The sequence below is a fragment of the Ascaphus truei genome, chromosome 11, assembly GCF_040206685.1.
Source record: "Ascaphus truei isolate aAscTru1 chromosome 11, aAscTru1.hap1, whole genome shotgun sequence".
NCBI lineage: Eukaryota > Metazoa > Chordata > Amphibia > Anura > Ascaphidae > Ascaphus > Ascaphus truei.
In genome coordinates this window covers 26,231,650-26,256,101 of record NC_134493.1, presented here as the reverse complement: position 1 = coordinate 26,256,101, position 24,452 = coordinate 26,231,650, and the positions used below count along the sequence as shown (strand labels likewise).

At 47.4% G+C, this 24,452-nt stretch overlaps 1 protein-coding gene and 1 long non-coding RNA gene across 3 annotated transcripts in view; one reads left to right on the top strand and one right to left on the bottom strand.

The window, feature by feature from the left end:
• Nucleotides 1-14,532, top strand: part of LOC142462957 (uncharacterized) — a 34,874-nt gene extending 20,342 nt beyond the window's left edge. The window contains exons 1-3 of one of the 2 annotated variants that reach the window (XR_012787301.1): nucleotides 13,030-13,404; nucleotides 13,510-13,557; nucleotides 14,281-14,532. This is a non-coding gene — a long non-coding RNA (uncharacterized LOC142462957). Of the gene's footprint in view, nucleotides 1-13,029; nucleotides 13,405-13,509; nucleotides 13,558-14,280 lie in introns of those variants that run through there. The other variant, XR_012787302.1, reaches the window with a different exon arrangement.
• Nucleotides 1-24,452, bottom strand: part of RMI2 (RecQ mediated genome instability 2) — a 703,116-nt gene that overhangs the window by 402,573 nt on the left and 276,091 nt on the right. The gene's annotated exons all lie outside the window — the stretch shown is intronic.

The following is a 24,452-nucleotide window of genomic DNA, read 5'->3' as shown; positions in this document are numbered from 1 at the left end:
TGCTACTGCTACTGCTGCTACTGCTGCTACTATTGCTGCTACTATTGCTGCTACTACTGCTACTAGTACTACTAGTACTACTACTGCTATTACTGCTGCTGCTTTAAAGGTAGAGTCTTTGCTATCCATCAAGTAATTAAGCACCTCATTCAGGTGGAGTTGGCGCAACCAGACGCCGGAGTATTACGCCTAAAAAGTTTGGGAAGATGTATCCATTCCCACAAGAAGAGGTGAGAAATGGGGAGGTTAGCCCAAAGGTGGATGTTGCTATTTCTAGAATAGTAAAAAAAGACCACAATCCCCTTAGAGGGATGGATTATGCATTAAAAAAAGCATATGTTACGGCAGGAACAGCCTACAAACCAGTCATAGCAATTACATCAACTGCTAGAGCTATGCGAGTGTGGATGGCCAACATTGAAGAGGCAATAGAGAAAGGTGTAAAAGAAGTACTATTCTTAAGGCGTTGTCAGTGGTGAAATGGGCAACTGATTACATAGCAGAAGCCTCATTGGATGCAGTAAAAATAGCAGCCAAGTCTATGGCACTAGCGGTATCAGCAAGAAGAGCTTTATGGCTCAGACAGTGGATGGCTGACACAGCATCAAAGAACACCTTATGTACATTACCATTTGAAGGTGAATTCCTTTTCGGCAGCAAACTAGATGCAATAATAACAAAGGCATCAGGACAGAGCCAGGAGATTCAGTCTTCAACAGATGAATAAATCAAGATAAAGAGGTGTTCAGCTTCTGAGAATCCAGCTGTTATAGGAATACGGCTTTAAGGAAATTACTACAGGCAGAAGTAATAGAAAAGGTAAGAGGAAGCGGAATTTTTCCAGAATAATTTTGGTAAAGATGCCTACAGGGGATTACAGAGCAATCCTAGACCTAAGAAAGGTAAATTCATTCTTGAAGATAAGAAAGTTCAAGATGGTGTCTGTAAATCTGATTATACAAGAGGTACAACCAGGAGACTGGATGGTGGCGATAGACTTAAAAGACGCTTATTTACATGTACCAATAGCAAAAGGGCATCAAAGATTCCTAAGGTTTGCAGTAAATCAAGAGTATTATCAATACACAGCACTACGATTTGGTCTGGCAACTTCCCCATGGTCGTTTACAAAGGTTCTAGCCCCTCTAGTGGCAGAGATGAGGAAAAGGGGGGTCGAGATATACCCTTACCTGGACGACATCCTGGTAAAATCAGAGGATGGGGGGAAACTCCAACAAGACCAGAAAATGGTAATAACCTTCCTAGAACATCACGGTTGGTTAATAAACAGAGACAAGAGCATTGGGTTACCCACTCAGCTCTTAAGATTTCTGGGAGTGAGATTGCATGGGGCAAAGAGGCAAGACATAGCCATACGAACAAGGAGGCTCAGAAAAGCTACCAGGACTTCTGCAGAAGAATGCATGAGACTCCTGGGGAAATTCGCTTCAACATTAAGCGTCACAAAGTGGGCAGCGTTTCATATGAGACCTCTGCAAAACAATTTTCTGCAACAATAGAACGGGAATCACAAAGACACAAGACAGAGAATCTTGTTACACCCACAAACAAAACAAGAGTTAAAATGGTGGGAAGATACCCGAAACCTGGTCAAAGGGAAAACGCTACAACCTGTGCACTGGTTAAAAAATTACAACAGATGTGAGCAAGACAGGTTGGGGGGCTCAGATGGGAGAAGTGGTGCAAGGAACCTGGGGAAATCAGGTAAACCACTTACCATCAAATCTGCTGGAATTAAAAGCAGTACAAAAGGCCCTAGAAGTTTTCCAGGACAAAATTGCTAGAATCAGACAGAAGGTCTGTGGTCAAATATATAGCCAAACAAGGAGGAACCAGGAGCAGAAAGCTGATGAAGCTCACAGCAGAAATACTCGGTTGGGCAGAGTGCCACTTGTCGGATATCACAGCCATACATATCCCAGGACTAGAAAATGTCACAGCAGACTTTCTAAGTCACAATATCATTCACCCAGGAGAATGGGCGTTAAATCCAGGAGTATTTCAAGAACTGGTAGAGCGATGGGGTCAACCAGACATCGATCTGATGGCGACACACCAGAATCGCAAAGTAAGGAACAATTTCACCCAAGCGCACAAGCTACAGATGCTCTCAGTCTCAAATGGGACTTCAAATTGGGATACCTGTTCCCTCCAATTCCTCTGATTCCAAAAACAATCAGGAAAATCAGAGAAGAGAGAGCAGAGGTGATATTCATAGCACCATACTGGCCAAGAAGGCTTTGGTTTACACACCTGGTAAATATGGCAGTGGATACACCATGGCACATACCAGATCAAAAAGGCCTGATGCAACAGGGGCCAATAAGCCATCCAAATACCAAACAATGGGCTTTGACGGCATGGCGATTGAGCGGGAGACATTGAGACTGAAGGGTTGTTCAGAGAAAACAATTCAAACCCTCTTACAAGCAAGGAAAAGTTCCACATCAAGAGTATACCATAGAATCTGGCTCTGCTTTTGTGATTGGTGTGAAAAAGAGAGAGAACATTTCCTTTCACCAAAAATTGTATGTATAGTGGAATTCCTGCATAAAGGATTTGAGAAAGGTCTCAGTCTCGGCTCATTAAAAGTACAAGTGTCGGCACTATCAGCTTTGTTGGAAAGAAATCTGGCAATGGAAAGATTGATAATCAGGTTCTTTCAAGCAGTTAAAAGGTTAAAACCTCAAATTAAGAACAGAGTACCTACATGGGACTTGTCTTTAGTCTTGGATGTATTAACAGCAGCTCCGTTTGAACCAATACAGGACATAGGCCTAAAAGGGTTGTCATGGAAAATGGCGTTTCTGATAGCAATCACCTCGGCAAGGAGAGTGGGAGAACTACAGGCGCTATCTGCTAAGGAGCCATTCCTAATCATACATCAAGACAAGGCAGGCTTAGACCGATACATCAATTCCTGCCAAAGGTAGTATCGCAGTTCCTCATGAATCAGGAGATTGTATCCCGTCATTTTGTGCAGAACCAAAAAAATAAGAAAGAGGAAAGGTTACACAAATTGGACGTGGTAAGATGTCTTAAGGTGTACCTAGAAAGGATGAGAGATATCAGAAAGTCTGACAAATTATTTGTCATTCCAGAGGGACCAAAGAAGGACAAGCAGCATCAAAGACTACAATTGCACAGTGGATTGTGTCTTGTATCAAAAAAGCTTATGGAAACAAAGGACAAGATAAACCTTTGAAGGTGAAAGCCCATTCTACAAGGGCCAGGGCTACTTCATGGGCATTCAAGGCCCAGGCTACACCAGGGCAAATATGCAAAGCAGCTGTCTGGTCCTCATTAAATACATTTTGAAATGCTACAGGCTAGACGTACAATCATCAGCTGACGCAAGCTTTGGGCGTAGAGTCTTGGAAACTGTAGTGAAAGAAAGTGTAAAGTGTATTAATAAAGGTTGAACTGATAAGACATTAAACTGGTGTTGTCTATTCTGATGTATCCCTCCCTAAAATTTGCACTGCTTGGGTATGTCCCAATGGTGCCCACTGCCAGGGTGATCAGGAAAGGAGAAAATTTAAACAACTTACCGTAATTTTCTTTTCCTGGAACCATGGCAGTGGGCACATAGGCATTAGACCTACATAGGGAGGGTAACTATGTGCCCACTGCCATGGTTCCAGGAAAAGAAAATTACGGTAAGTTGTTTAAATTTTCTCCTTTCTAAAATGGCCGACACGCAATTACAACATGTACATTACATGCACATTACACTATGTCCCGCTTTGCCAATTTTCAATTCTTTCCATTCTTACAATTATTTTATTTCGTTACTTTATTCAATCGCCGCTATACTAATTTGCATTTACATTACCACTACCACGTTCACAACATCTCCGGCTTTCTCTATGTTCACGATCCTCTGAAAAAAATATACATCATCATTTCATTTACCTTCAACATTCATACACTATTCAATAAATTTCTTCATAAACTCTACACATTTATACCTTCATTCACACAACATCAACACACACATTACATTCATATATTCACCCTCATTCACGCATCAACTACATACATTACCATTACCATCACCATCTCCCTCTGCGCTCCGCACGGCAATCTCTCTATGCGCTCCGCAGACATAACCTCCCTCCCCGGCGCTCACTCACCTCAGCCTGGTATGTGACAGTGGCTCCCGCTGCGGGTGGACGCGCACACACTGCCCGAGGCCTCCCCCGTGTTCCCCTTACCTCAGCCTCCTGTCTCCCGGTGTGTCTCGGTTTCCGCGCCGCTCCTCCCGTCTGACACAGCTCAGGCCTCTACCTCCCTCCCTCCCTCCTTCAGTCAGCGGCCCCGGGCAGCGTAACTACAAGCTGATTGGCTGCCGGCCGGCAACCTCACGGAACAGGCAAGCAGCCCTGCCGCGTCATTGGCTGATCCCTGAGCAGGAAGGGGGGGGGGGGTTTGAGCGCCCATCACCTGCAGGTACACACCCGGGGAGAGACGGGTAACGGCAAAGGATGGCGAAGCAGAGGAGTCTGGGAAAAGGCCGGGGGCCAAGAGCAGAAGACACGCACTGAGGGGGTTAATGGCGCGGAGGCTTCTGAGAAGGGGAGGTGAGCGGAGCATTCTGGGAATTGATATAACAAATCAGTGTGGCATGAGCGAGCAAGGTCCCCCCCCCACCACTGTCGTCGTCCCCCTCCCCCTCCTAGCGGGAAATTTATTTTATCTATTTAAATTCCGGGCAACGCCGGGTCTCTCAGCTAGTTGAACATAAAAGTGTAATTCGAAAAGGTACGGAACACAATCATAATGTTGCCTCTTTACGCATCATGGGTATTGAGACAGTAGCACCTAGACAAGGCACTCCAGATAGGGAGACTTTCTTATTGAGACGTGAAGCATTCTGGATACATGCTTTAAATACCAGCAACGGTATGGGTCTTAATGAGCAACAGAATTTAAAATGCTTCCTTAATAGAAGGTAATTTTTTGTCTTTCTACAGGCATATTTGATCTTGCACCATCCATGGACTCTGCACTTACCAATTGGGAAGATTATCCTTTTTGTGTGTTTTTTTTTCCCTTCTTTTTTTCCCCTCCCTCCCTCCCCCTTCCCCTCCCTCCCTCCCCCTTCCCCTCCCTCCCTCCCCCTTCCCCTTCCCCTCCCTCCCCCTTCCCCTCCCTCCCCCTTCCCCCTTCCCCTCCCTCCCCCTTCCCCCTTCCCCTCCCTCCCCCTTCCCCCTTCCCCTCCCTCCCCCTTCCCCCTTCCCCTCCCTCCCTCCCCCTTCCCCCTTCCCCTCCCTCCCTCCCCCTTCCCCCTTCCCCTCCCTCCCTCCCCCTTCCCCATCCTCCCTTCCCCTTCCCCCCCCCCCTGGTTGTGTGTACCAATTTCTGACCTAGGTATACACACTAGTATATTCTAAATACGGATGTACTGCATATTCTTATGTGGCATTTCACTGTAACTTTGCAGGATTATACTGATGTCATCAGCAGTATACAGTCACATGTTTTAATAGTATATTGCTGTATTAGTTTTGTGCACATATGCTTTATTAATATTTTGGTGTGTGGTTTATTTACACTTTCAGGGTGATTTATAGGAGTGTCTCACTCCTCCCTGCTCTGACACTGATCCCATGACGACGGATACATCTTTGTCCAGCCCTGTGAGTACAGTCTTGATTGGTGCACGCCCGCTCCCCCTTCTCCCCCCCCCTGACTGCCGGGTCACGCTGATGTCATCATGGGGGAGTGTTCAGTTTGGGGAGAGGTGTGGCTGTGGCTGCAGTCCTCCAAGACAGCTCTATGCTGTATTGCCAGGGATTTAGACCTAGACGTCTGACGTCACTAGGGGGCACCATATGGTAGCTCTGACGTCATCAGGTGGGCGTCAACATCCTGGTTATGTGGCAGAGCGGGGAGGGGTGAGTATCAGGGGGGTGGTATATATTGTGACTGTTTCTTGTGTTTGTAACCTTCACCTTGACTGCCGAAACGTTGGACTTTATGGCATATTAAACCTCCTTTGAGTAAGACCGTGTGCGTGCTTCTTCTTCTTTGTCCGGCTACAGGAAGGGTCAGGAGACAGGGAGGACAGAGGCAGGAGAACCCCATCTGGCTCCGGCCTTGCCTGTCCCTACGAATACAAACATACAACCCCTCACTGAATAACATAGCCCTAATCCCATGTAATAATCCTGGGTGTAAACAAAATAATGGTTTTATGAATATTGTAATGGTTTATTAGGGACCTAGGAGGTGGCCAGTGGGGCTGTTATGTGTATTTTTGTTTATTGTGGGTAGCGGGGGTGGGTGAATGGGGTATTGGCCCCAAGGATGGGTGTTTAGGCCTACCGGGTGGGGGGGTAGCGGGAGGGGTTAACCCCTTCATTACCTTAGCGGTATTAACCGCTAAGTTAAAGAAGAGGTTAAGTCATCCCGCAACCCCCTGGCAAGGCCTAAACACCCACCCAGGGCCAAATACCACCTTCACCCACCCCCGCTACCCGCAATAAGCCTGGCACGGGTATATAACCCCTTCATTGCCTTGGCGGTAATGAAGTTGCCTGTAAATGCATTTCTTATGCATCGGATTCATGCCGGGGGTCTCTGGTGCTGATATTAATGGATATCAGCTCTGGGACACATGCATTTTATTTTCATCGCAGCTTCACCCCACCTTCTTTCCAACTTTTGTGGCTGGACAATTTGGAGAAGAAACAGCAATTTTAAAGTGGCGATCAGCCGCAATAAGCTGATCAGGGCTTATAGAATTGAGCGTGTTTGAAAAACTGGCGATCAGTGCCGAAAAGTGGCTTATCACCGCGCGTCTGCCGATTTTATTTATTTATTTTCCGGCAAAAAAAAACGGTTATTTTTGCTCTAATCACCAGCTTCTCTGGGCTTACTGAATCGCTGTAGGCGATTACTGCATGAGGGCCTTAGGGAGGATTTGTTCCTGTAAAGTACACCTAGTTTGGCATAGGATTTGGATGTCAGGGTATCAATGTGCAACCCAAATGTTAAATGGGAGTTGAACTATATGCCCAGATATTTCAAACCAGTAACAGGGGCTAGGATGGTATTGGAGCTGGTTTTTATCTGAAGCTCTGTCATTGGCAGCTTTAGCAATTTAGCTCTGGTCCCAAATACCATTGTTACAGTCTTGTCAGTGTTTAAAATCAGTTTGTTTTAAGAAATCCAGTTTCAAGTCTCAAAAAATCAGATTGAATTATGTGTTCAAGGTCAGAGAGGCGAGGGCTGCGTGCATATAGGATAAGATCTAAGGCCTCTCACAATAACCCGTTAGGAATATTAATTCCTCATCTATCCGACATAAGTATAAAATATAGTCTACCAAGACCCCTAATACAGAGTTACCCACCTTATACGGGAGCAGCTGCCAGACGAGTATAGTAAATGTATCTTATTTCTTTTGCCACTGGAGGGCAGCGTGGAGTTACACGTAGTAGCGCCCGTAAGGACGACGTGCCAGTTAGGCGGAAGGAGAAGCGCACACACTTATGTGAAACGGATATATTTGGGGAGGGATTTAGGAGTCTGAGTGAGAAAATTAACCATTTAAATACGCACAGATTTAATCCCACTTTTGGAAATTAGAGATGTTGCCTAAAATTTTGAGAATGCATAAAGTGCCACCCATGGGCTTTAATGAAGCAGCATTTGTGGACTAAAGGGAACAGCATTCTGTATAAAGGTATTTTGGACTCGATATAAATAATTGATGCCAAAAACTAATATTAAGTAAATTGAGAATGGAAAAATCTTCAGCACAAATGTACAGAATGTGATATTCTGAGAGATCTTACAGATGTTATCAAATCCCACAATGAATATATAGAAAATGTCTGTATAGAACGAGTCAAACAAGAATATGCCAATAAAACGTTTAATTGGGAGATACAGGGGCCACAATTCAGGTCATTTAGCTGAAAGAAGAGAAGCCGGTCAGCCGGTAGAGCCGGTCAGCCGGTAGAGCCGGTCAGCCGGTAGAGCAGGTCAGCTCTGAGATCAGCATTACTTATATCCCCTAAACGTTGTCCCCTGCATGTAATGCTGCAGAACAGCCTACACTGCATATACTGTACATGAGATACTTAACCCTTTCTTTTCGCTCGACTCATCTGAATGATTTGCTAATTGGTTTGTAATTAGAGAGATATTTGTAGCAGAATCCCATGTATGTTATTTTTACCTTTTTAGATACCGTTTTGTGTAATAAAAGATATGAGTTCAGAGGGGCTTCCTGTTTGCACTAGTGTTTTGGCAGAAGTGTATATGTGACCCTATAAATCTCCCTCACACCCGGCTTGGCAGCGTGACACTAGTGCAGCGTCCTGGGGAAGAATCACTGAGCTGTTAGCAATAGATACAACGGATAGAAAAGACACTACACATAGGTTGGATTAAAAAGAGTATTTTATTGAAATAATGAATCTCTTTGCTGGGAGGGGCCTGCAGCACATTGCAGAGCGATATAGTAACACGCAGAGCAATGCATTGCAGGCCCCTCCGGCAGCAAAGGGGTGAAGACCAATGCAGGGTGTATAAAGATCTCACTGATAATTCATGCACAAAGGGCAGTTTGTTGCTGTGATCCAGAGGAAGGCGAAACATAACCCCTGCTGTGCAATGGGGGAAAAAAATTCCTTCCTGACCCCATTAAATGGCGATCGGATGGTCCCTGGATCACTGCGCAGTGAGATCAGATGGAGCAGCACAGATCAGCGTTGTTATACACAGGGGCACACTCCGTATATAGAGATGTGGGTGATGGGGCCCTTGTGCCCCTGTGTATAACTCACCTGCTCCCCATCCCCCTGCATATCTATCCCATTCACCCCTTTTCCTCCCGCATACCTCGCAGGGCCGGCCATTAGGCGGTCGCCTAGCGCGCAGAGCTCCTAGGGGCGCATTAATAATCATTATTATTTTTTCCTCTTATTATTTCTAATTTATTTATCTTTTTTTTTTGAAAATTATTTTTATTTTATTTATCCAGTATTTTGGCGCCCTTTTATTTTTTTTTTGCGTCGCGCTGAGGCGGTCGCACCCCCCTGCAGCCCCGATAGGTACGCCACTGTTTATTTTATTATTTTATTTATCTTATTATTTTTTATACAACTGGGGCACAAATTTTAAGTTTCGCCTCGGGCGCATGAAACCCGTGCTCCGGCCCTGCTCCTTGTTCTCTCTCACCCTCTCACGCCCAATATCCCTATCTCCCTCTAGTACCTGCCCCTCCCGCAGCCTTCCTGATCTTATCTGCCTCTCCTGCGGTCAAACCAACTTCTCAGGGCCCCTAGAAAACCCCTGTATCTACGCCCTGGCTCCTCTGCTACCTGCTCCTGGCTTCTTCTCCGCCTAAAAAAGGTGAAGCAGCAGATCTGTCCGCACCTCTCGTATTCTCCTACCTGCTCCCGGGGTCTTCTCCTCCGCCTAAAAAAGGTGAAGCAGCAGATCCGGCCACACCTGTCGTATGCTCCTTGGTCATCGTACACCACGTCTGCGTCATCGGCCGCCTTGTAGCCCACCTCATTGTTCCACTTTACGCCCGCTTTGTCGTATGCCTCGTCGTCCGCCTCGTAGCCCGCCTCGTCGTCTGGTGGCACAAAGGGCACCACCTTCGTGCGTGTCCTGATCTGCAGGAGCCATGAAGTGTTTGTAACCAGGGACAGTGATACTCTGTATCGCAAGAGCTCCTGTGCCACTTATACCCCAACCCCAATACCACGTTATACCGCCCTCCACAGGGCAAATACCCGTTATACCCACCTCCCCAGTTATACAACCCTCCCAAGGCCCAGTACCCTGTTATACGCACCTCCCCAGGCCCAGTACCAGTTATACCCACCTCACCAGGCCCAGTACCAGTTATACCCACCTCACCAGGCCCAGTACCCATTATATACCCCACCCCAGAAGGTCATGTTTCTATTTATCAAAAATACATTGAGTTACCTCTGGTTTTCAGGCATGTCCTGGGGGAGTTATCACAGAGACACAGAAACGTCGCTGAGTTTGGGTTAGTAACTCCCTTAACCTCTCAGCAGTTGAATTCCCCATTAGGCGCTTAGCACGTTAAAAACAAGCGTTGCTATTTTTCTGCATGAAGTTGCAGGTAATTGGAAGAGTTACACAGTGACGGCTATTTCATCACTCATCTTCTTCCCCCGAAACGGTCTTTTCTGTCTTATTTCCGGCTTCACATCGGATATCCATATCCATTCTTGGCCTCTGATCTGTATGCAAGGCAATGCTTTAAGACAGGGTTGCACAACCTTTTCCCCCTGCTCCCCCCTCCACCTTCCCCACCTTGTCTCCGACGTTCTGATGTAACGACGTCATGTGATATCACGTTGCTATGGCAATGCCACATCATGTGACGCCACGTTGCTGTCGCCAGAAGCCGCCGGAGACAAGGAAAGGGAACTTACAGAGGCCTTGCGCGCGATCTCCGGCATTTAATTTAAATGCTGTGGGGAAGAGCGAGGGGCCTCTGTAAGCGCCGAGCCCCTCCTCCCAAGAAAATGTCGTGCCCCTCGATTTGCGCACCCCTGCTTTAAGAGATATTCTGGGACCCTCCAACTCCTCCATCGGACCCTTCCTCATATTGACTGACCTTGCAGTGCTCTGCACTGACTTGCACTGACCTGCTATGGTGCCTCTCAAAATACCATGCTAACTCATTCTGAACATACATGTGTCCTTTCTACATGTTACTCAGCTTGTATGGGCCACAGACAGCTTTCCCGGGGTCCAGGACTAGTTTCCACCGGGGACACTCACCCATGGGTCGGCGACTTTGCGAGAACCCACCCCCCCCCAACCTGTTTTCTCTTGCACTGCCATAGACAACAACATTTCGGCCTGCTGGTCTTTCTCAGGTAAAGTGGCTAAACCCACTAAATCCGGCAAAGAAAGGCCAGCAGCCGAAACATTGTAGTCTGTGGCACAATAAATTATCTTTTTTTATTCAAATCCGTGTGCCCTTTCCCATCAATCATATTGTATCCATTGGACGAAATGCCGGTCTTCCCTGAGACTAAGGGGCACCGGTAAAAGTATCACTACTTATTGTTTTTTTTTGGTGTGCAGAAAATCCCATCATTTTTGCGTTCTCTTGCTCTGCCCCAATCTGACACACCACCTTGCTCTCTCACCCCCCTCTTAGACTCCCCCGTCACCCTTTCCTTCCTCAAAGTTTGTCCTTTAATCAGATCTTACCCAAATTGTCTCCATCTCCCTTGGAAATGTTCTGTCTTTAAGCTGTGCGGCTCCTCTTGATCCGAACTTTCTTAGCTGACCCCTTTAGGTTTCGGCTCCGAGGGTCTAAAAAATAAGCGACTCCGAAAAGATGTGAAATATGCGCACGGGTCCTAATGGGGCACTGAGTGGGAGACTTAAAAACTAGTAAATATAATCTACTGTGCTAACAAATATAATCTATTAACTAACAAATATAATTTATTAAACCAAGAAATATAACTTATTAAACTAAGAAATATAACTTATTAAACTTAGAAATATAATCTATTAAACTAAATAAATATCTATTAAACTAAATAAATATCTATTCAACTAAATAAATATAATCTATTTAAAAACAATACAATAAAAAGCTGGAGAAATGATACGTCAACCAAGCCACAGATGTGATGCCAATGAGCGTTGAACTCCTTGCAGATCCACCGTCAGCTGGTTGTGGCAGAAAGTGGTGACATACAGTAGAACAGAGTGGTTGAGCTGTAACCACGGCAGTCAGGTCAGAAATCAACACAATATTTTTTGAAATTTAGAATGAGAATGTTCTGTATGTCACATTCTGGGCTCAGACTCTGAGCCCTGTCACATGTTAGCAGCTTGTGATAATAGAAAGTATCCATATACTGGGATGCGATAAGAAACATGAAGGTCATTTTATACTGGGTCCCATAACCTGCTTTATATGAAGTATCATTTTACACTAATTAGTAGAGATGTTACATTTTGAAAAATAGCACTTCTGGCGACATTGTTCATTTTCTCTACAAATGATAAATGAAAAAGTTGGATAAAACGTTATATGTGTGTGTGCGCGCGCAATATATATATATAGAGGTATCAGTATGGTGTTAGCCGAGCTTCAATAATCAAAAAATAAATAGATGATACCATTCTGTGGCTAACGAAATGCTTTTATTTGTGCGAGCTTTCGAGATACACTGATCTCTTCTTCCGGCGATGTTACAATGAATGAAGCAAGCAAAAGGTATACTTAAAAACAGTGTCTCTTGGAATGTTATCTGTGCTGGTCCTTCCCCCGGTGTGGATGTGTTTTATGCCTAGAGGTGTCAAAAGGTTCCTGAAAGCAAGTGATGAAAGAGTGTGTATGTGTATCAGTGTGAATGAAAATGAATGGAGAGCCCACAGTATATACAGTGCTTTACAAAAGGTGTGTATGGAGTGGGAGTGGATATAAATGGTGTGGGTGGGTGTGGAAATGTGAGAGTTTGTAGCACAACTAAAAGTGTGTGTGGATACTTTGTGGTCCCTATTGATGTATAGGGATGTAAAAACAGTATTTGTATGTGTAAGAGACAGCTGTGTGTGCATACATATAGCACAGTATGTTAAATTACGCCGCGGGGTCATGTGACGTCACCCTCGTCAAATGCCGCTGCAGGTCACGTGACGCCGCATCAAGGTAAGGGGGGGGGGCGCAAGCACCAGCAGAGGGAAGGCAGGGGGGCGAGCTGCAAAAGTTTGTGCTCCCCTGGTATAACCAATAAATAATATAGCTGATATAGCAATTTGGTTGTGGCTAGAGAGAGATTATAATGGCAGTGAGAATTAGTGGTCAGAATTAATAACAGTGCAATTACTAAAAAGTAGCTGTAATAAAATAATAATAAACACTATGCCTAAACACAATAAAAGTCCAGAAACCTAGCTCTAATAGCTATGTTATAACTCAATCATAAAAGGATCCAATTCGGGCGTCCTCTGGAGCCCGGGCAGCTCTCTTCAGGGAAACAACCACCTCCTCGATAGATATCTAAACAAAAAAAAGAAGAGAAAGCGCCCGCTCCATGTGTAAATTCGGTTTAACAATTTCATTTCCTGGACAAGATAAAAATAGCAAACTCACAAACATCCGTTTGGTAAAAGCATTGTGTGAAACAGGCTCGGGCTCCGTGGTAATCCGGTGGTCACTCCGCAGCTCCAGACTTTGGACGATGACCGGGAAACTCGATAGGCTGCGCCCCTCGCAGTGTGGTCCTCCAACAATCTGTGGTATGTTGTGGTTCCACTGTAAATCCGGTGTCTCGTCTTGGTCGCGTACCAACTTCCCTTCCGGCGTCAGGACGTATAGTGTGGCAATAGCAACGAGAAGAAAGTACTGAGGTGGGGTTGGATCCCCCTCGGTTATTTCTTGTTTTATTAATAAATAATTTACTATATTTTAATCTCTGGTGCGCATTGTGTGCGTTTTTCTTCTTGTCTGCACAGTGCTTCAGATGCTGCATCTGAAAAAATGCCGGTGGATCGGGATGTGAGGTAGGGAAGTGACGTCCACGCCGGAACGTTATTGCCACGCCTACAAATATTTATTGCCACGCCCCCAATCGCACCCGCTGCATACCCTGCAAAGCCATAAAAAAGCTCAGGCTTCAGCAAGTGTATTGCAGCGTGTGCCTTCCCTCCTTCTGAAATACTATAGACGCAGCCTTATCGACGCTTACTAAATAGGCCCGTGTCTCTCTCTCTCTCTCTCTCTCTCTCTCTCTCTCTCTCTGTGTCTCTGTCTCTCTCTGTGTGTCTCTATCTCTCTCTGTGTGTCTCTGTCTCTCTCTGTGTGTCTCTGTCTCTCTCTGTGTGTCTCTGTGTCTCTGTCTCTCTCTGTGTGTCTCTGTCAAAAGAACATTTCAGTATTGCCAAAGCGTGAGTAATAGGGGGTGTGGGACAATGATTATACGAATACTAGGGGGTACGGTATAATGGTTATACAGTACATTACTTTTGTCTCTCTCTCTCTCTCTGTCTTTCTCTCTCTCTGTGTGTCTCTCTCTCCCTATGTCCCTCTCTCTGTCTCTCTCTCATTCTCTGTCTCTCTCTGTGTGTCTCTCTCATTCTCTGTCTCTCTCATTCTCTGTCTCTGTCTCATTCTCTGTCTCTCTCTCATTCTCTGTCTCTCTCTCATTCTCTGTCTCTCTCTCTCATCCCTGTATGATAGGTACTGTATGTTCCAGCTCTATTTTTTGCTCTTCTTTTCCGTTTGAGAGGAGGGAGTCCCTCACCTCTTCAGCCACACACCAGGAACGCTGGATTGCTTTCAGACGCTCGGAGAGGCGGATACAGTCGTGGATTGCAGGCACTGATTTATCTGGTAAGTACCGCAAACATGCTTGAACAAGGGCCGGAGACATTTTATTTGATGGTTTAGATTATCATTGTCTGTGGTTGTTAGTTATTGGTATTAGAGTTTTTTGATGTTGTTACGAATCAAATACATTTTGAAGTAGTAATCCCCTCCGAACTGGGCATTCCTGGCCAATAATGCCCTGGCTGTAAGAGTTGAAGGGTCCAAGCAAAGCCCCCACCTCTATACACACTAACACTGCAGGGGCATCAGAGTGTCTTGTTGTCATGGCAACGGGGGGTGTCACGTGATGTAATTTGCTTAATAAATTATTTTTTAAGGTGTCCCGGTTTTTCATTTTCGAAATCTGGTCACCCTATTCATCAAGCAGAAAAAGTGAAGAAACAATTGTAGCTTTGCTAATGGACGTCATTTTGGCATATCATTAGCTTTGAGTATACCCATTAATATGAAGAAAAATAACATCGATTCCCAATGTAGCCCCCCTTCCCTGGGCCAATTGCAGATCGGGCCCCCCTCCTCTGTACTAGGGTCTGGCTACGGGTCTGAGTGTGGTGCATACCTGCTGGCAACAGGGGGGCCTGAGTCTCCCGCGATGGTATGGGGGGTGACAGGATCAGGTTTCTGGGGTGAATGCCTCCGTCTCATCAGAGCAGGATGAAATTTCTCTTCAGAAGGACTTGGAGAGACTGGAAACGTGGGCAGGTAAATGGCAAATGAGGTTTAATACAGATAAATGTAAGGTTATGCATTTGGGATAAAGATTGTATGAACACTGCTCACCTTAATAATCAAATGCTAAGATAAAAAGTGGTACAAGTGGATAGGATTGGTAAAAAGGTGACCAACAAAAGGAGATCCCATAGGTTTGCACTCAACTAATATATAACTCTGAGTGTAGGTGTATATATATATATATATATTTTTTTATATTAAACCATATGGGTACCAGGAGGTTTAAAATACAAAACAAAAAATTATTTATTAAATACTAATGGGTACACATCTATCAAAAATTGAATATCTAATTTAAAAGTAATCTAAAATCTCTAAAGAAAGTGATGACGGAGTAGGTCGGCAAACACGGTGAGGTGTATGGGTATATAGCAGTAGGGGTATATACAGTACAGTCACGGTGGTCCCATATGTAAGTGACACTGCCTATAGACCCTATAGTATAGGTCTGTAAGGTGTAATTCGGCGGTATGCTAGCTAAATTAGCCTATATGCACACAAGCCTCTGTATCACAGGGACTCACAGATCGGCGTCACTGAGCAGATAGCAGCTGAATATCCCTCGTTTGCCGACCTACTCCGTCATCACTTTCTTTAGAGATTTTAGATGACTTTTAAATTAGATATACAATTTTTGATAGATGTGTACCCATTAGTATTTAATAAATAATTTTTTGTTTTGTATTTTAAACCTCCTGGTACCCATATGGTTTAATATAAAAATATATATTTATATACCTACACTCAGTTATATATTAGTTGTACTGTATGCATTTGGGATGCAAGAATAAAAAGGCGACTTACAAATTAAATGGAGATATATTGGGGGAATCCTTGATGGAGAAGGATTTAGGAGTGCTTGTAGACAGAAGGCTTAGCAATAGTGCCCAATGTCATGCAGTAGCTGCAAAGGCAAACAAGATCTTATCTTGCATCAAACGGGCAATGGATGGAAGGGAAGTAGACATAATTATGCCCCTTTACAAAGCATTAGTAAGACCACACCTTGAATATGGAGTACAATTTTGGGCACCAATCCTAAGAAAAGACATTATGGAACGAGAGAGTGCAGAGAAGAGCCACCAAATTAATAAAGGGGATGGACATTCTAACTTATGAGGAGAGGCTAGCTATATTGGATTTATTTACATTAGAAAAGAGGTGTCTAAGAGGGGATATGATAACTATATACAAATATATTCAGGGACAATACAAGGAGCTTTCAAAAGAACTATTCATCCCACGGGCAGTACAAAGGACTCGGGCCATCCCTTAAGGTTGGAGGAAAGGAAATTTCACCAGCAACAAAGGAAAGGGTTCTTTACAGTAAGGGCAGTTAAAATGTGGAATTCATTACCCATGGAGACTGATGGCAGATACAATAGATTTGTTCAAAAAAAGGTTGGACATCTTTTTAGATGGGAAAGGTATACAGGGATATACCAAATAAGTATATATGGGAAGGATGTTGATCTAGGGATTAATCCGATTGCCAATTCTTGGAGTCAGGAAGGAATTAATTTTTCTCCTTAATGGGGTTTTTTGTTTGCCTTCCTCTGGATCAATAAGTAAGTATAGATATAGAATAAAGTATCTGTTGTCTGAATTTAGCATAGGTTGAACTTGATGGACGTACGTCTTTTTTCAACCTCATCTACTATGTAACTATGTAACTATGTATGTAATGGTGCAGCGCCTCCATCTCTGAGCCCCAGGAATACGGGTGGAATCCTTCCAGAGAGTCCCCCCCCCCCCCTCGGGGATGAGAGATTCCAGTCTCACACTGTATATCTTTAAAAGCAGCCGCAGCTCTTTATTCACAGCAGCAGAATAGCAGCAACAAGACTGTCAATCAGGTACAGGGTGTCTTCCTCCACACAGGACTGCTCTCCCTCAGGATGGTCTCTGTGTCCCTGCCACCACCCCATGTGTATTGTATTACTCTCTGTGTGTAACTACACACTGACTTACAGACACTGCCTGAGTAATACATGTAACTACGCACTGACTCAGACACTGCCTGAGTAATACATGTAAATACGCACCGACTCACAGACACTGCCTGAGTAATACATGTAATTACACACTGACTCACAGACACTGCCTGAGTAATACACGTAACTACACACTGACTCACAGACACTGCCTGAGTAATACATGTTACTACACACTGACTCACAGCCACTGCCTGATTGGTTACATGTAGATAAGGGGCGGAGCCACAATGATAGCAGGCTGAAATGACAGTTGGTGAGGAGATTGTCACGGCGGCCATTTTGTGTCAATCTTTTCCCAGGCAGATTAATTTGTACATACGATAAACCGTGGTGGTGATATTTTTGTGCATATCAATAAATTTTTACACAAAAATATCACCACCACGGTTTATCGTAAAACAAATTCACGCAACACATTTCTGCGTGCTGACAGCTGCCATCCCAAATCTCTCATCAGAGGAATTCCTAAAGGCCAACCGATTAGATTGAAAAGAATATGTACCAACAATGATGATTTTCTTATTCAATCCCATGACCTGATGGGGCATTTTGAAGCCAGGGGATACGCAAAGAAAGACCTTGATAGAACATTTAATGAAGAACAGAAGATGGATAGAACTGTTCTCCTGGACAGAACTAAACAGAGACAAGACATACATTTTCAGTCACCATTCTTTATTGTTCAACACAATAATCAAGCTGTTCATATTAAGAACACAGTTAAGAAACATTGGGGAGTGCTAGCAGCGGACCTAGTCCTACATTCAATTTATGATGAAGGGCCTAGATTTGTCTTCAGAAAGGCAAAAACTATTGGCAACTATGTTTCCACAAGTATGTTTTTTACAGAAAAAAACCCTTTAAAAAATCTACCAAAAGGCAGTCATGCTTGTTCTAAATGCAAAAAAATGCAAATTTATGGAGCGTACTTCTGAATTTTCTTCAAATAAAACTGGTAGAAAATTTCATATAAATTCCTTTATTAATTGTGACACCAGCTTCGTGGTGTATTTGTTAAGATGTGGTTGTGGTAAACAATACATAGGAAGAACTATCAGATGTTTAAAAGTTCGGATACTTGAACATTAACGTTTAATCACTAAAAAAGATATCAACCATCCAGTGTCTCAACATTTCACTAATTGTACTTTGGGCAATGTGAATAATTTATCATTTTTGGGTATAGAACATGTACCGTGTCCAATTAGAGGAGGTAATGGACTAATATCCTTAATAAAAGAGAATTATATTGGATTTTCCCCTTGCACACTCGTATCCCACACGGTTTATATTCCGATTGGGATATAGGGCCCCTCCTTTCTGATACACTAGCTGAGAGACCCGGCGTTGCCCGGGAGACAACTTTAAGGAATAATTTGATTAGGGAGAAGAAAGCTGTGAAAAGTGGCACCCGGCCACAAATGAACTTCAGCTGCGCAAAGGGCTACACTACAGTACCTGCAATCCCTACAAACATTTAACAGCTACAATGATCTATGACATTTGTGTATTGAAGTACAGGCGCCGTTGTGGAGGTGAGGAGCGGGTGGGGGGGGTTAATGGTGTCTCATGAGCACCATGCGGTCGCCGTTGTGGAGGTGAGGAGCGGGTGGGGGGGGTTAATGGTGTCTCATGAGCACCATGCGGTCGCCGTTGTGGAGGTGAGGAGCGGGTGGGGGGGGTTAATGGTGTCGTGGAGGTGAGGAGCGGGTGGGGGGGGTTAATGGTGTCTCATGAGCACCATGCGGTCGCCGTTGTGGAGGGGAGGAGCGGGTGGGGGGGGTTAATGGTGTCTCATGAGCACCATGCGGTCGCCGTTGTGGAGGTGAGGAGCGGGTGGGGGGGTTTAATGGTGTCGTTGTGGAGGTGAGGAGCGGGTGGGGGGGGGTTAATGGTGTCTCATGAGCACCATGCGGTCGCCGTTGTGGGGGGTGGTATTCTGTTTGGGTGGGGGGGTTAATGGTGGTGGGGGTGGGGGGTGTTAATGGTGGTGGTGGGGGGTGGTGTTTAATGGTTTTGTTAAATATTTATGGAGGAAAGAGTCTGTACCTGATTGGTAGCAGGTGTTCAGGGTTGTCTCTGTTGAGAGTTTTGAAGCTGGTCCCAAAAAAGGTGCAAATGTCTCACAGGTGCAAATGTCTCACAGGTGCAAATGTCTCACAGGTGCAAATGTCTCACAGGTGCAAATGTCTCAGAGCAGTGAGGGTTAGGTGCTGCAATTCCCAAAGCTCAGTGAGGGGTAGGAGAGTGTGTCAGTGGTGTAGCTCAGTGAGGGGTGACAGTGTGGCAGTGTTGTTGGCCGCCGACCAATGACAGGTGTGCGGGGGCGGGCATGGTGCGGGGTGCTGGCCGCACACCAATGACAGGTGTGCGGGGGCGGGCATGGTGCGGGGGCGGGCATGGCCTGAGGCGGAGTGACAGGCCAAAGGTGCAATGCCATTGTCCCTAGGGACACCGAACATCCAGGCAGCATTCAGGCATGCATGCAGGCAGGCAGGCATACAGTGCTTTCAATAATATATTATAAGACTAGCTGAGAGACCCGGCGTTGCCCGGGATGTAATTTTGGGGGGGCGTACGACAGGGTTAGGCTTCCCCCCCCCCCCCCTTGACAGCTAGGTGGGTGACTGAGTTGACTGAGTGTGTGGGTGACTTTGGGTCGGTTTGACTTTGGGTAGGTGGGTGGGTGACTTTGGGTCGGTTTGACTTTGGGTTGGTGGGTGTGTGACTTTGGGTCGGTGGGTGTGTGACTTTGGGTCGGTGGGTGGGAGACTGACTGGGTGGGTGAGTGGGAGACTGACTGGGTGGGTGAGTGGGAGACTGACTGGGTGGGTGAGTGGGAGACTGACTGGGTGGGTGAGTGGGAGACTGACTGGGTGGGTGAGTGGGAGACTGACTGGGTGGGTGAGTGGGAGACTGACTGGGTGGGTGAGTGGGAGTCTGACTGGGTGGGTGAGTGGGAGACTGACTGGGTGGGTGAGTGGGAGACTGACTGGGTGGGTGAATGACTGACTGACTGGGTGAGTGGGTGACTGACTGGGTGAGTGGGTGACTGGGTGGGTGAGTGGGTGACTGACTGGGTGGGTGAGTGGGTGACTGGGTGGGTGAGTGGGTGACTGACTGGGTGGGTGACTGACTGGGTGGGTGAGTGGGTGACTGGGTGGGTGAGTGGGTGACTGACTGGGTGGGTGAGTGGGTGACTGACTGGGTGGGTGAGTGGGTGACTGACTGGGTGAGTGGGTGACTGACTGGGTGAGTGGGTGACTGACTGGGTGAGTGGGTGACTGACTGGGTGAGTGGGTGACTGACTGGGTGGGTGAGTGGGTGACTGGGTGGGTGAGTGGGTGACTGACTGGGTGGGTAAATGGGTGACTGACTGGGTGGGTGAATGGGTGACTGGGTGGGTGAGTGGGTGACTGACTGGGTGAGTGGGTGACTGACTGGGTGGGTGAGTGAGTGGGTGACTGACTGAATGGGTGACTGGGTGACTGAATGGGTGGGTGATTGGGTGGGTGACTGACTGGGTGACTGACTGAGTGGGTGGGTGAATGACTGGGTGACTGACTGAGTGGGTGGGTGACTGAGTGAGTGGGTGACTGAGTGAGTGGGTGACTGAGTGGGTGGGTGGGTGACTGACTGGGTGACTGACTGGGTGACTGACTGACTGGGTGGGTGACTGACTGGGTGACTGAGTGGGTGGGTGGGTGAAAGTGACTGGGTGGGTGACTGGGTGAAAGTGGGTGACTGGGTGGGTGACTGGGTGGGTGTGTGGGTGGGTGACTGCGTGAGTGGGTGGGTGACTAAGTGAGTGGGTGGGTGACTGAGTTTGTGGGTGGGTGAGTGAGTGGATGGGTGACTAAGTGAGTTTTTGGGTGACTAAGTGAGTGGGTGGATGGGTTACTGAGTGGGTGGGTGACTGAGTGAGTGACTGAGTGAATGGGTGAGTGACTGGGTGGGTGGGTGAAAGTGACTGGGTGGGTGAAAGTGACTGGGTGGGTGGGTGGGTGAGTGTGTGGGTGACTGGGTGACAGTGCGTGGGTGGGAGACAGTGGGTGACTTACCTTGACCCCGTGGCATCTGGCTGGGGCAGGAGGTGAGTTTGGGAAGCTGGGGGGGCAAGAGTGGCAGGAGTCCCGCGCCGCGCTTCCCCTCCGTCCGGTAGCGGCGCACGTGAGGGGGAGTCCCGCGCCGCGCTTCCCCTCTCCGGTAGCGGCGCACGTGAGGGGGAGTCCCGCGCCACGCTTCCCCTCTCCGGTAGCGGCGCACGTGAGGGGGAGTCCCGCGCCGCGCTTCCCCTCTCCGGTAGCGGCGCACGTGAGGGGGAGAGCAGGAGGCCCGGCCCGCGCTACCCCTCTCCGGTAGCGGCGCACGTGAGGGGGAGTCCCGCGCCGCGATTCCCCTCTCCGGTAGCGGCGCACGTGAGGGGGAGAGCAGGAGGCCCGGCCCACGCTTCCCCTCTCCGGTAGCGGCGCACGTGAGGGGGAGTCCCGCGCTTCCCCTCTCCGGTAGCGGCGCACGTGAGGGGGAGTCCCGCGCCGCGCTTCCCCTCTCCGGTAGCGGCGCACGTGAGGGGGAGAGCAGGAGGCCCGGCCCGCGCTTCCCCTCTCCGGTAGCGGCGCACGTGAGGGGGAGAGCAGGAGGCCCGGGCCGCGGCGCGAGGGGGGAGGAGCCTGGAGTTTGCTGCTGAGCAGGAGGGCCGCGGCGCACGGTGAGGGTGATGGTGCAGCTGGGGATGTTGCGGAGCGTGGGGATTTGGGTGAGGTGGGGAGGGGGGAGAGAGTGAGGGGCACCGGGAGAGGAGGAGGGGGAAGGTGAGCTGCGGTCCAACTGACGGGGGAGAGTGTGTGTCCCTGTGTGTGTGTGTCCCTGTGTGTGTGTGTGTCCCTGTGTGTGTGTGTCCCTGTGTGTGTGTGTCCCTGTGTGTGTGTCCCTTGGCCCATCACTCCGCCTCAGGCCAATGAGAGGTGTGCGGGGGCGGACCAAGGGACCAATGAGATTTCCCCTAGGGACACCGGACATCCAGGAAGGCAGGCAGGCAGGCATACAGTGCTTTCACTAATATAGTATAAGATAAACATGCTCCTTCAACTGGCCTCAGCTGTTGTATTTTACAGTAATGTGGAAGCCCCTTCTTTAGTATATTTAAAGATATTTTCAAATATTCTTTTGTAACGGATTTTCTGACCTGGCCTGACCCACCCAATCTCATATTGGCCCCTGTGGTCTAACCAGTCCCCATTACAGTGTGATGTCTGGTGGTGCACCTGTTGGCAACAGGACTCCTGAGTCTCCCGCATGATGGTGTGTGGGGATTTGCCAACCCAGACAGGCAGCTGAGGTAGTGTGCTGAGTCCTACCTAGATCCAGTGCAGCGCCTCCGCCTCATCAGGAACCCAGCGTCCGCTTGTGGATGGTCCTGGTGAGGAACTCCTCTGTGGTGCCCCTCTCTGTGTAATTACTCCACACTTACACACGAGAGTATATTTGAACAGGGTCATCTTTATTGACGAGTATGGGCTAGCTGCCCCTTGCAGTGGGTGTTCTTTAGCCACACATAATGGTTCAGCTGCTTCCCTCTGAAAGGTATATTCCTCCTTGATTAGGGATTCCCTATCCCCGCAGGGATATCTACCCTGTGCCAGGTCCCTGGTCACAGTCTCATAATTCAGCAGCCTATTGTCACGCTTGTGCTCTCCTCACAAGCGCAGAGAGAAAGGGAAGGACCCAGTAGCGAGGTGGGGAGGCCACAGGGGATACGAAGGGAGTAAGTTGCCACGCAGCTTGGGATCGGCGCACGTGACCGCGCCGCGCGCATGAGAATGCACGACACGTCCGGAGGTGCGGTGCCTACTCAGAGACACGAGTGATCCAGCTGCATGTGCGCGCATGCTCTGACAGCAGAGCGGGAGTGCGCGCGTTCTCAGGCACCAACGCGGGGGTTGCTGGGAAGCCAACGCTTCAGCACGGGAGTCTGGAAACGGAAACCAGGAACATGGGCATGGCATGGAGTCCAGAGCACAAGGTAACATCCAGAGAAGGGAATTGCTTCTTGGAGAACGTACAGACTTCTTAAAGGCATAGTGACAGAAACAGCAAGGTGCAGTGAAACTAAATATAACATAAGGGTTCTTAGTCTAATCCATTGGCCAAGGAATTATAAGCCTGCTACCACGTCAAGGTGAACCCTACTAAGCAGGTACCTACACTACCCGACGGTAAACTAACCTCAGTAGTATAAGAGTGACTGTCCCAGTCTTCCGGAATCCACAGGAGATGAGTAAAGGTCCCAAGGAGGTCCAGGCAGGTATGCGATGAGTACTAGCAGGCACCAGGACTGGTAGCAAAAGACTAATAGCAGAGAGAAAGTCAAAGAGAGGCTTACTTCCTGTCAGGAGGAATAGGGCATGGTTTGCCAGAAAGCAAGATGGCGTTGCTTGCTTCAGAATCCCTAAAGACACAGGATCTTGACTCGCAGCTAGAGGGCGGCGATCAGAAGTAAACAGGTAAGGAAGGGACACGCCGCAGGGGGCGTGTTCCGCGCATCGTTACAGTACCCCCCTCTTAAGGATCGAACTCCGAGCGATCCAAGAGATTTAGGGGCAGCGATGCATAGGAAGGTAGGCTCGCAGCTAGAGGGCATGTATGTATGTATGTATGACTGTCATACGTTTGTGTCTTTGGACGCATGCGCGTTGCGCGTTCAGGCGTGTTGACGTCAGACGTCCGCGCCGCGTGACGTACACAGAAGTGTTGGCGATTGGCGCATACTGCACCCCGGTCTCATATAAATGGCACTCCAGAGGGTAAGTAGTTATTCACCTTGATAAAGGGCTATTTATAGTCCGAAACGCATTGGTGTTTTTTTGTTTGCTTTTGATCAATTAAATTAGCTTTATCTTTCATTGTGGGAACACATCCTTGTTGTTATTTTCTGGCTTTGCCAGCACTGGACGTAGTGCTCCGTTTTTTCCTCTTCTTCTTTCAATGGTGCAGCTTAGGCTGGTTCTACAGTGCGGCTGCGTGCTATGCTGTGCGCGCGCACGGCAGTTATAGATGGCTGAGGTTAGTCAGCCCTTCTATACAATCTTTTCACGCCACTACCGGCGCTAAATCTATGTATATGTGTGTGTGTATATATGTACTATGTGTAAGGAATCCGGTCCTGGGTTTTGCTGAAACCTTTTCCTTACAGAGCCTTGCAGATTCTAGACAACTCCCCCCTTGTTTCTGCAATCAGCATCACCTGCTTCTGCAATTAGACTGCAGCCTGCTTCTTGTTGCCTCCTATGCAGCTCTGCCTCATTGGCTGCCTGTTCTATTTAACTCCTGCCCCTCCCACC